Consider the following 11537-nt stretch of genomic DNA (forward strand, 5'->3'; position numbering starts at 1 on the left):
GTGTGTGTGTGTGTGTGTGTGTGTGTGTGTGTGTGTGTGTGTGTGTGAGAGAGAGAGAGAGAGAGAGAGAGAGAGAGAGAGATGTATATGACACAAATAGAAGGTTCTTGTTGTAAATATTGAAACTGTTATCATTTCAGAGACTGTTTTAAATTTGAGAGGCACGTATCAGCAGCAGAATTTCCAGGAGAGAGTGCTCCCACAGCTTGGCTAAAATGCTCAGGGCCAAGTCCACGGTCAGCGCCATCACTGCCGTCTGGGGAAGGCTGTTCTCTGAGGAGCTGTGGATGCACATTCCCTACCACCTCACCCAAATGATGTTAGCAGGCAGAGCCCGCTGAGACTGTCAGACAGGCCCAGCTGGCCCTAGGGGACACCACTGCACCCACCTTCTGGCCGTGCAGTGTCTCCAGAACCCTGCTGGGTACCTCTGACTGTAAACTGTTCCCTGTTAGCAGCTCAGCCAGCCTCCGAGGCCTGCCTGCCTGACCACCAAGAGAACAGTGGTTCCCAACTAGACACATGCATCAGAACCACCCATGGAACTTACGTACACATATATAAGTATATATATACATATGTATAACTTACACACATATATACTGAATCTGAATCTCGGGAGTCTGCCACAACTTAGCCACCACAGTTGCACGGGTGCCAGAGAAGAATGAGACTCCTGGGTCAGAGGCAAAGGACCTTATTACCCATGGCACGGCAAGCAACATAAGCTTCATGTTCGAGTTGGTCCCCTTGTTTCTCAAGTACTGCAGGGTAATACAGAGTGGCCAGGCAGATAACTGGGCACATACTGGGTTTGTGTCAAAGCAGAGGAACCCCAAGTTCAAGAAACCCACATCTTTTCAAGGCACTGCAAGCAAACCTACCCAACACTGACACCAGAGTGAGACATTATCTTCATTACCCTAGACATCAAGTAAATCTGCCCTCTGCCCTGGAAGAAGACAATATTTCTGTCTCTCAAGGCAATTTGCTTTATAATCTTCCATGAAAAGACAGTTGAAAAGATAGTCTGAACAAAAGTGCAGTGCCCCCAGCTCACAAAACATGTCAAAACACAAGAGATCCATGGAGAATTTTCTCCTAAAACACTCCTGGTTAAGAATCACTGATGCAGGGTATTGTTCATATATCTATATGCTGTTCATTTTTTCAAACAACTAACTGACAAATGAGCTCTTTTGATCCTGTCTTATGACTGGGGAAATGGGCAAGTGCCTTATGGTTGAGCTACCACTACACAAATACAGTTTATTTGTATATAAAAAATAAACACCAATTCAAATTTGCAGCTGTAAAAAATACTGTGAGGGTTAAGCAATACATGCAAAATGTTGGTACACAGCAGGCAATAAAATTTAGTTCTTCTCTTCTTCTACGCTTTGCCTGCTTCATAGCCTTGCCTGAAACTATCCTGAACATCAAGAATGGCTTAGATTTATGTCTTTTTCCTGCCACTGGTGACGCAGCTGAAAGGAGTCCATTGAATCCTTTAAATGAGTCCCAGGAGAGGCACCCAGAATTCTATAAGGGCAATGAAACCGACTGAGCTGCTGACAACCAGTTACCTGTGATTTTATGACCTGCCACTCACCTGACTCTACCACTCCTCCTGACTTATTTTCCTACCTCCATCTGCATCCCATTCTGTTGGCTTCTCAAGCCCACCTTTGGAGACTGTTTCCACCTTATGTTCTTTACAGCCACAGCTCTTACTTGTTTATTCACTCAGTAATAATTTGCCGATGACATGATCTCTTATATAGAAATGTCTAAGGAATTCCACTAAAAGAATGATCAGAACCAACAAACAAGTATAGTAAGGTGACAGGCTACAAGATCAATATACAAAAATCAATTGTATTTCTATACACTAGCAATGAACAATCTGAAAATAAAATTAAGAAGACAATTCTATTTGCAATAGCATCAAAAAGAATACAATACTAGAGAATAGATATAAGAATTGCAAGGCTTGTACAATAAAACCCATGAAATACTGTTGAAAGAAAGAAAATAAATAAATAGAAAGACTTCATGAATCAGAAGACTTAGGTATTGTCAAAATGACAATACTCCCCAAATTGACCTACTGATTCAACACAACCTCATCAAAATCCCAGCTGGCTTCTTTATAGAAATTGACATGTTGACCCTAAAATTCATATGGAAATTCAAGTGATCCAGAATAGCAAACAACAACAGCAAACAAACTTTAAAAAGAAAAAATATATATGTAAAAAGGAGAATAAGGTGTGGCTTCTAATGAATACCAGGGTTTTGGGGGTGGAGTCGGGGGGAGAGCTGAAAATGCTCTAAAATTCAAAAGTGGTGATGGTTGCACAACTTTATGAATATATTAAGAACCACTGGGGACTTCCCTGGCAGTCCAGTGGTCAAGACCGCGTGCTTCCACTGCAGGGGGCACAGGTTTGATCCCTAGTCGGGAGCTAAGATCCCACATGCATGAACACAATAAAAATACTAAGCATTAAAAAAAGGAACGTGGGGGCTTCCCTGGTGGCGCAGTGGTTGAGGGTCCGCTTGCCGATGCAGGGGACATGGGTTCGTGCCCTGGTCTGGGAAGATCCTACATGCCACGGAGCGGCTGGGCCCGTGAGCCATGGCCACTGAGCCTGCGCGTCTGGAGCCTGTGCTCTGCAACGGGAGAGGCCACAACAGTGAGAGGCCCGCGTACCGCAAAAAAACAACAACAAAAACGGAACGTAACTATATACTCAAAGGAGATTTTTTTAAAAATTAAAAAAAGAGAACCACTGAATTATAATCTTTAAAAGGCTGAATTTTATGGCATGTGCATTATATCTCAATAAAACTGTTATTTTTTAAAGAGCAAGGCTTCAAACATCTGAGACTTGTGATATTGATGTAACCGCATGTGTCCTCACAAGGTTGTGAGGGAAGAGAATCTAGTTCTGTTACACACGTTAACGGGGTGTGTTTACTGGGTGCAGTCTCATTCGGCCCAGCCAGAAAACTGTGCCTGGTACCTGACCTACTAAGAAGTCAAGTTTCTGGCATTCAGTGCAGAAATACTCCTGGTTCTACAAGGAAACCCACTGCAGCTAGAGGGGATGGTGCCCTGGCAGAGCTGCTTATAGCCACCTGCTCATTCATGCCTCACACCTCTCTCAGCAGTCGATGGCCCTTGCCACAGGTACTTCTAGAAGTTAATAAAGCCAAGGAAGCTCAGAAACAAAGAATAACCCTCCCCCCCCGACCCGGCAAAAATACAAAAACACATGAGTTTATCCAGGTAAATGGCATCACTGGCCACCCAAGGAGGAGTCTCAGACACGTCTTCAGTGCCTCCATTTTCCTCACTCCCCTCCCCCGGTGCCCACTCCACCCAAAGTCCCCTCACTCAACCCTATGACAGTGGCTCTTCCAAGTCTGTAGACTCCACTGCTCCAGGCCAGGCTCTATCAACCCTCGTCTACATGGAGCCTCCTCCCTGCTCTCCCTGCCTCCAGTCCATCCTGGCTACAGTCTACCCTGCAGAAGGCCTCAGAGGATTCATTCACATTCCAGCATTGCTCAGAAACTATGTATTACTCCACTGGGCTTATCCGTCTAACCCAAACATACCACGCCTTTCTCATTCTGTCCTCCTATTTCAAAATCCAAGAGAGGAACATTTTAAGAAGTCAGTCACCTGGGTCAGAGAGCACAGAGAGGCCATGTAATTAAAGGACCGAAGTGAATGGCTTGGGATGGGGAGACCTCCTCTTAGGAAGGTCCAAAGGAAGGAGCTGTTTCAGCGATGAGGTAAGAAGCCAAAGTGCATTGGATGAAAGAATGACACAAATATACATGGATTCTTGGTCTTACGAGATGTTAAAATCAAGACAGCAAACGAATAGAGCACTGGTGTTGAATATGGCTTCCACGCTGCCTTGTTATATTTCCTCGGTGGGACCCAGGGAGGGTGGGGCATTGCTTCAACCTCCTCAGACCACATTTTGCTCTTCCCTAGCCTTGTATGTAAAGACTTAGGAAATGTTGCTGCTGCCGTGCCATCGAAGGCAAGAGGTCATCTCCCCACATGCCTTCTGAGCCAGAACTTTAAACCCTTCAGCTCCCGGATGGCTAAAAAGAATTGCTGAGAGAAATGCTGCAAATCTGGAAATTGGAGGAAAGTTATCATTTTATTAAATATTTTAGAACACAGGTTTTCTAAAGAATGTGCTGTCTCAGGTCAGATTCTCTAAAAGGTGAGCCCAAGATGGGGATTCTTGTTCAAGTGAGTGTTAGGGGAGGGCTCTAGGGAGAAGGAGAGGGAAGGAAACAAGATGAGCAGAGAAGAGAGCTAAGCAAGCATGTGGTCGCAGCTGGAAACTAACAACAGCCTGTCCCACAGGGAAGCTCTGATGTCTGTGAATTGCTCCATAGAGCTGGTCCCAGTCACGCTTTAAAAATATGTTCCAATTTCTTTGGCCCTCCTCCCTTCAAAAGGTGGAGCTTAATTCCTCTCCCCTTGGTGGTGAGCAGGACTTAGTGACTTGCATCTAACGATACGAACGAGGCATGTGTCATGCCACGTGACTTCTGAGGTGAAATCATAAAAAGCTTTGCCACTTTGCCTTGCTCTCCTGGACTGCTCACTCACCCGGGGGGAAGCCAGTTGCCAGCTCATAAGGATTCTCAGGCAGCCCTGGGAGAGGCCGCGTTAGAAGAACAGAACATCCCATCTACAAAGAGGGCCATCTTGCCAGCCAGGTGAGGGAGTCGCCCTGGAAGCAAGTCCTCCCTCCTTAGTCAAGCCTTCAGATGACTGCAACCTCACGAGAGAGCCACTCAGAACCACTCAGCTAAGCTGTTCCAGAATCCCCGACCCACAGAAACTGTGAGATAATAAAAGTCTATTGTTATCTTAAGCCACTAAGTTATACTCTGAGGAATAGATAACTAGTAGAGCCCTGATGGCAATCAGTCATTGCTTATGGATGCCAGCGAGTGGGTAACCTCCTGAGCACTGTGCCTTCTGTTCTGCAGAAGGGGACAGCTACTGGGGCCAACACTCATAGCAGCTGGGATATGAGGGAAGTAACAGGGACCTGGGCAGGGAACCAACTGCATCCACCGTAGGTGTTGCTTATGAACTAAATATGATTTTGATAGTTCTGTGTGCACACACACACACACGATTATGGAAATATACTCTTTTGTGGGTCCCACCTCTTTAGCTGGTTAACCAGGAGACACGCAATTAGAGTGGCACTGATGAAAAGCAGCCCAGAGATGGAGCAGATGGAGGCAGTGAGGTAGCGCAGAGCACTTCATGTGTGACTAACCGGGTCCTGAAAGGTCCTTGCAAATACATAAAGTGCACACAGAGATGATCAGTAATAACGAATTATAGTGTTTTCTGTTCATTACTAGTCAAGCCTTGCTTCCCAGTGAGACACTTCATAACTCATCCCTAAGTGTGTGTGGAGGGAGGGAGGGGCACAGGGGGAGGCGGACAAGGGGAGACCCCACAGCACATCGTGGCTGACCACGCCTCAGCTGTCACATGAGCTTCCGGTTGCTTTCTCCACTGGACAGGCTGAGAAGGTCACCCAGTAGAGGGCAAACCGCCCTCTAAGTACCTGCCCCTCCCCCAGCACACTCTTTATCCCAATCCCCAGGGGTAGAGACAGGAGGCCATGCTATCTCATGAGTCAGAAGCTAAGTTAAAACACCCCAGAGTCTCACTTTCTGGAGGGCTAGAGGAAGAGGCAATGGCCAGGCTCTATTAATGGTAACTTAAACTTTTTTTAAAAAAGCAGCGTGTGTGTGTGTGTGTGTGTGTGTGTGTGTGACAAAGGCTGCTCCACAATGCCCAAACTTTGGCTTCAACAGGTTGATGGTAACCATAATGAAGCAGGGGCAGGGGCAGGGGCAGGAAAGAAGAACCTGAGTAGGAGCTTAGGCTCTGGCAGAATCAGACCTAGTTGGGCAGCCAAAGCCTCTCCACCAGCCTGCCTGCTCTGATGTGCAGACTTAGTGACATCATTTGAGTTTCTCCAACAGTCTTCCGTGTGTGCGTGCGTGCGTGCACATGCATGCTTAGAAAATAAGACCTGGTCACCAGGGGCTCAGATGCCAATAACTCCTTACAAAAATGTGTCTATACTGGGCGAAGTGAACACTCAAGGCCAGAACAGAGTGTCTGTGGCTTGTGGCCGCTGGGAGTTCAGTGGTCTCTGCAGAGCTGCTTCCTATTCACCATCATCATCATCCTCATCATGGACTTAAAGATTACTTGTTGGCTGGCTTGCCATGATAACAACAACGATGATGGTGATGGTGATGAGCCCATGGACCGGTTTTAGTGCTGCCTCCTGTAGAGTTAAGGAATACACAGTGGCAGGAACTGTATTCAGTAGCACTGGGTTTCAGGCAATTGACTAATGACTGCTTGTTACTAGTATATATGCAGCTCTTACGATGACTATGAGGTCGTTGTTGTCGATGATGGTGATGATAATGAATAACAGGTAGATCTGGGAAAACATCACCTTGCCTCCAGTAGCTAACGGATGGTGATAGATAGTGGTAATGGGTAATTCTCCCTAGGCTTGAATAGGAATTACAGGTATGTGCATGGGGAAAAGGAGGCTCTAGATCAAAAGAGATGAAATAAGCATGGCCCGTTTTCAAGGTATTGCGAAAAGTACCAGTGCAGAGGGGGAGAATCTTGGACTTTATCTGCTGGGGGAAGGGATGCCATCATCAGCCAGGTTTCTTAACCTCATCACTGGTAGCCTTTTGGACTGGATCATTCTGCGTTGTGAAGGGCGGTCCTGTGCATCTCTGGCCTTTAACCACTTGATGCCAGCAGTTACAATAAAAATGTCTCCAAACACTGACGAATGTTTCCTGGGGGAGGTCAAAATCACCTCTAGTTGAGAACCGTAAGGGGAAAGGGAGACACTGCAAAGCACTTGGCAGAGAAGATCCCCAAGCAGAAGAAAAGTCAAGCTGAAGGTGGCTTGTGCAGGAAGAAAGAGATGGTTCCTCTCTGGAGAAAAGAGCCATCAGTAGGAGCAGGCCCCAAAGCAGGACTGCAGGAGCAAAAACCACAGAGGTTCAAGATTTCAGAGCAGCCTCGGCACCCGCCGTCCCCACAGCTGGGTGCAGCAGGGCAGCGGGGCCCCGCTCACCACGTGGGCTAGGTCAGCACCAGACCCTTCCCCCCAGACAGGGAGATGCCTTTGCCCTCTTGAGACCCATTTGTTTGGACAGCATCTTCTTCAAGGTGTCCAAAGGAAAGCCTGGATTCTTCTTTAGCAGCTCTCTGAGATTTTTTTTTTCCGGCTGGCAAGTTACCTCTCAGAGCAGAGCAAGGGGGCAAGTCCTAGCAGCAGAGTCACCATCCAAGCTGGAAATGGAATCCTGAAGTGTAACCCCTGCCTCTGGACCCCGCTGGGTCCCTATAAGAAGCCTCTGAGTTCTAGGATGCACAATGTGATCACGGGCTATGCATTTAAAAGACTGCACTCTGGTTTCCAAAGAAACAGGATATCACGGTGAAAGACCGTCCTCATTATCCCTGGTTAATGTCCATGCGCGTCTAAGAACAAGGGCCCATGGTGCTGCGCTAGAGAGTGACTCACAGGACTCAGCCTTCTTTTCTGGGGCAGCTTCACTTGTTGGGGTTCTGAAGCAGACAGGTGGGCATCTAGCTCAGACTCTTAGAAGGAGAACAAATGACTCACCCGAATGAATCTACCGCTGTACCTCAGAGGTGATTAAGGGGTCTGGAGTTGAGAGCCAGTTTGGCTTTTCCCAGGCTGTGTTTTCTTGAGGGACTGAAATCCACTCCCGGCAAATGGTCAGCGCAGCTGGGGTTTTTGAAGCAAGAGCTGGGCAGAGCCGTGGGCAGGGTGGGCTATATCTGGGGGTGTCAGAGCAGGACCCCCAGCCAAGGAGAACTCCTCAGTCACTAAGGGGACTCTGAAGCATCTGATTCAAAGGGAGAAATAATCCCCGAATGAGTACAGCCTGACAGAAGAGAGGGTAACTGAGGACAGAACTGACTCACTGAAGTCCCCATGTGAAACAGCGGAGGGTTTGTAGGGCTCCGGTGGCCTCACCCAGGGGCCCCAAGCCAATACAGACACCCCAGGGAATCCCTGAGACCCCAGCGCCTCGGTGTCCTCCCATGAAAGATCATATGAGAAAGTGCTTCACGGCCTTGAAGTGTTATGTGAATGCTGGCTAGTTGGTCCAATTCCACATGCTTTACAAATGGCACTTTTATAATAAAGCATCTGCACTTCTATGGGAGAAGTTACAGGGTGACTTTAACCCCTGATGAGAAGATAAGACAAGAGAGCCCGACCCTAAGGCATTCAAACAGTTGGCAAACAGGCCTGGGCTCCCGGCCAAAGCAGGCAGGCACTTTCCCGGGTTGCCAGGCCTTGAGGTGGTGGGAGGGACAGCAGCTCAGAGCCATGCCCACCCTCCCCTAAATGTGCAAGAGTTCCCTGTGGGCTCCTGAGCAAACACCCAACTGCCCTTCAATGCTGGGACCAACTGAGGGGAGGGAAGTGACGCCCGGTCCACACACCAGCAAAGGCAAATGAGCTGGAACTCCACTTCTTTCTGCCCTTCCTCTTGGATCTGATCAATTCAGAAAGGCCTTGGTAACATTCTAAAACCAACTGGTCTGTGGCAGATTGTCTGCAAAGATGGCTACAACAACTGGCCCATCCCACAGGGTAAGTGTTCCTCCCCTCCCATCAAGAGCATCTGGCGTGACTCTGTGATTTACTCTGACCAAACGGAAGTGACGTCACACACCTTCCAAGCCTTAAAAGCCTTGTGGCTTCTGCTCTTGCTCCTTTTTTTTTTTTTTTTTTTTTTGCGGTACGCGGGCGTCTCACTGCTGCGGCCTCTCGCGTTGCAGAGCACAGGCTCCGGACGCGCATGCTCAGCGGCCACGGCTCACGGGCCCAGCTGCTCCGTGGCATGTGGGATCCTCCGGGACCGGGGCACGAACCCGTGTCCCCTGCATCGGCAGGCGGACTCTCAACCACTGCGCCACCAGGGAAGCCCTGCTCTTGCTCCTTTGAGCTGCCCTTGCCATCCTCTAAGGAAGCCACCTCTAGAGCCCTTAATGAGAGGCCCTGAGACCTGGATTGACCGTGTCTTTTGTTTTCTGTATCCGATGCTTTGACATCCGGGGCTCACTGACCAGGAGGGACTGCCCCTCCCAGGGCTGGCCAGTTCCTAGACCTAGGAAGCTGCATTCCCATGAGTGTGCCTTTCATACACAACACCAACCAATCCAGGGTCCACACCCCAATCACCTCCTTTACTGGGGTCTCACACTCTGGGCCACTTTCCACCTGCCTTCCACACCCTAGACAACTAGGGACAGTCCCTAAGCCCCAGAGCCTGATGAAATGATTCAAACTCACCAATCCTAAACCTGCACACCCTGCCTCACCTGTTCCTTCCCATGGAAGCCACAGGAAAGGCTCTGGTCCTTCACTCCCTCTGCCTCCTGCCTGACTCTAGAGCTTGCCCACGTGGCCCTGTGGGACAGGCGCCTATGCCTCCTTCTCTTGGGATTTGTGAGCAAAACAAACTCTCTTTTCAATGGCAATCATCTCCTGATCTGGAGATGCAGAGGTACTGGCCTCGCTGTACCTGAATATCAGTAAAACCTATATTTTCAAACACTACTGCATAGAAAGGTCCAGATGGCCCAGCAAACCAGCTGTGCCCATCCCTGGGCTGAACCCCCCGCCCTGCTCCAGTTGAACACAACAGCATGAGCGAGCCCAGGCAAGACCCGCACAAGAATCTCCGAGGCAGCAGAATCACGAGGAATAACAAATCATTGTTTTGAGTCACTAAGTCTTGGGGTCATTTGTTAAGTAATGATCGCTAACTAAACCGCACACCACCTTATCACCTTGGTGTTTCAGTGTTTCTGGTCTGAAATCATTGATTTGGGATCCTTGACTGAGATTTCTCCCCAAGACAAAGCCTGGTAGGTAGTTTTACAAGTAAAATTCAAATTTTCTTATTGACCTTTGCTTTATTGAAAAGATGTTTACTTAGCCCCTCCCAAAGGAAACATTATGCTTTCCAGATTTACCCCTCCAGGAACGGGCAAGTGGCTCGCCTCTGCCTAACACGATCCTCAACTATCCCACGTGCAACTGAAACACACTAACCCCACCCCCAGCAGGAGATCCAAGGTGCTCAGAAGGGTGTGGGCACATAGTGAGCGCCCCTCTTACCCGTTCGTCCTAGCATTCCCGCTCTGCGCTCCGTTTCTGAGAGAAACTCTGCACCTCCGTGAACACGTGTGATGTACCATCCTTCACTGAGTCGTCGTCTCCATGCACGCTCATACCTCTGCTCACCCAGAGCGCTGGCTCCTCAGGATAAGGACCAAAGTACCCAGCAAAATGTCCTTCACGTACTGGTGTGTTGCCAGAGCTGCTCCAGGTCTTTGCTCGAAACCCATCAACCGCCACTGTTAGCAGAAGTGTCCTTGCTCAAAAGTCGCCAAACCGGGCTTCCCTGGTGGCGCAGTGGTTGGGAGTCCGCCTGCCAATGCAGGGGACACGGGTTCGTGCCCCGGTCCGGAAGGATCCCACATGCCGCGGAGCGGCTGGGCCCGTGAGCCGTGGCCGCTGAGCCTGCGCGTCCGGAGCCTGTGCTTCGCAACGGGAGAGGCCGCAGCAGTGAGAGGCCCGCGTACCGCAAAAAAAAAAAAAGCTGCCAAACCGCCACCGTTAGCAGGAGCGAACATAAGTCTTTTTAAGTTAAAGGGTCCAGAGATAAGAAACGAAGCTACACGCAAAAAAATTAAAAACCGGAGGGAACCAGCTGGGACCAAGATGGCGACGAATCTGACCCTCGAACAGACGCTGCGTCTCATTAGACGCTGATTTGACTACATTAGCATATTAAATGACACGCCCACCGGCGGCCAGGACCAGACATTAAGGAACAAAAAAGGATAACGAGGGGCTGGCACCTCGCACCCTTGAAAAGGCCCTGCCCCTTCCCTGGTAGATTAATGCATATGCCTGCCCGTTACTAGCCTCACACCTCCTCCCTTCGTCTTTACTCTTTAAAATTAAATCACTCTTGCCAGGTGGGTGGGAAGTTGATCTGTGAACTCAGTTCCCAATTCTCCATTCTTCGGCCGCTCAATAAAGCTTGTGCTGTGTCGCAGCTTCGGTTTCGTGTTTGTTCTTCACTACTTGAACCTAACAGAAAAAGAACCCTGCCCCGCGGAGGCAGAGAGCCTGGGCCAGGCTAGGGTCCAGGCAGAGGCCATAGATCTTAATTCGGTAACAGGTGTTTTGTGATATTTTTGCTTAATTAGTTTGCGTAGGCCCCTGATTTTTCCTTGCAAGGCACCAGTTTGCCGCTCTTAAGTGTGAGCCTGCACTGACCTGATAGTGGGCGACCCTGTTAAACAAAAGTCACGTGGTACCACTCTTCTGCCAGGATGCCACTGCACCTTATCTTGCTCTCACTCA

Source organism: Aethalodelphis obliquidens, unplaced genomic scaffold (genome assembly GCF_003676395.1).
Source record: "Aethalodelphis obliquidens isolate GAN/ISIS:26980383/991018 unplaced genomic scaffold, ASM367639v1 scaffold16, whole genome shotgun sequence".
NCBI lineage: Eukaryota > Metazoa > Chordata > Mammalia > Artiodactyla > Delphinidae > Aethalodelphis > Aethalodelphis obliquidens.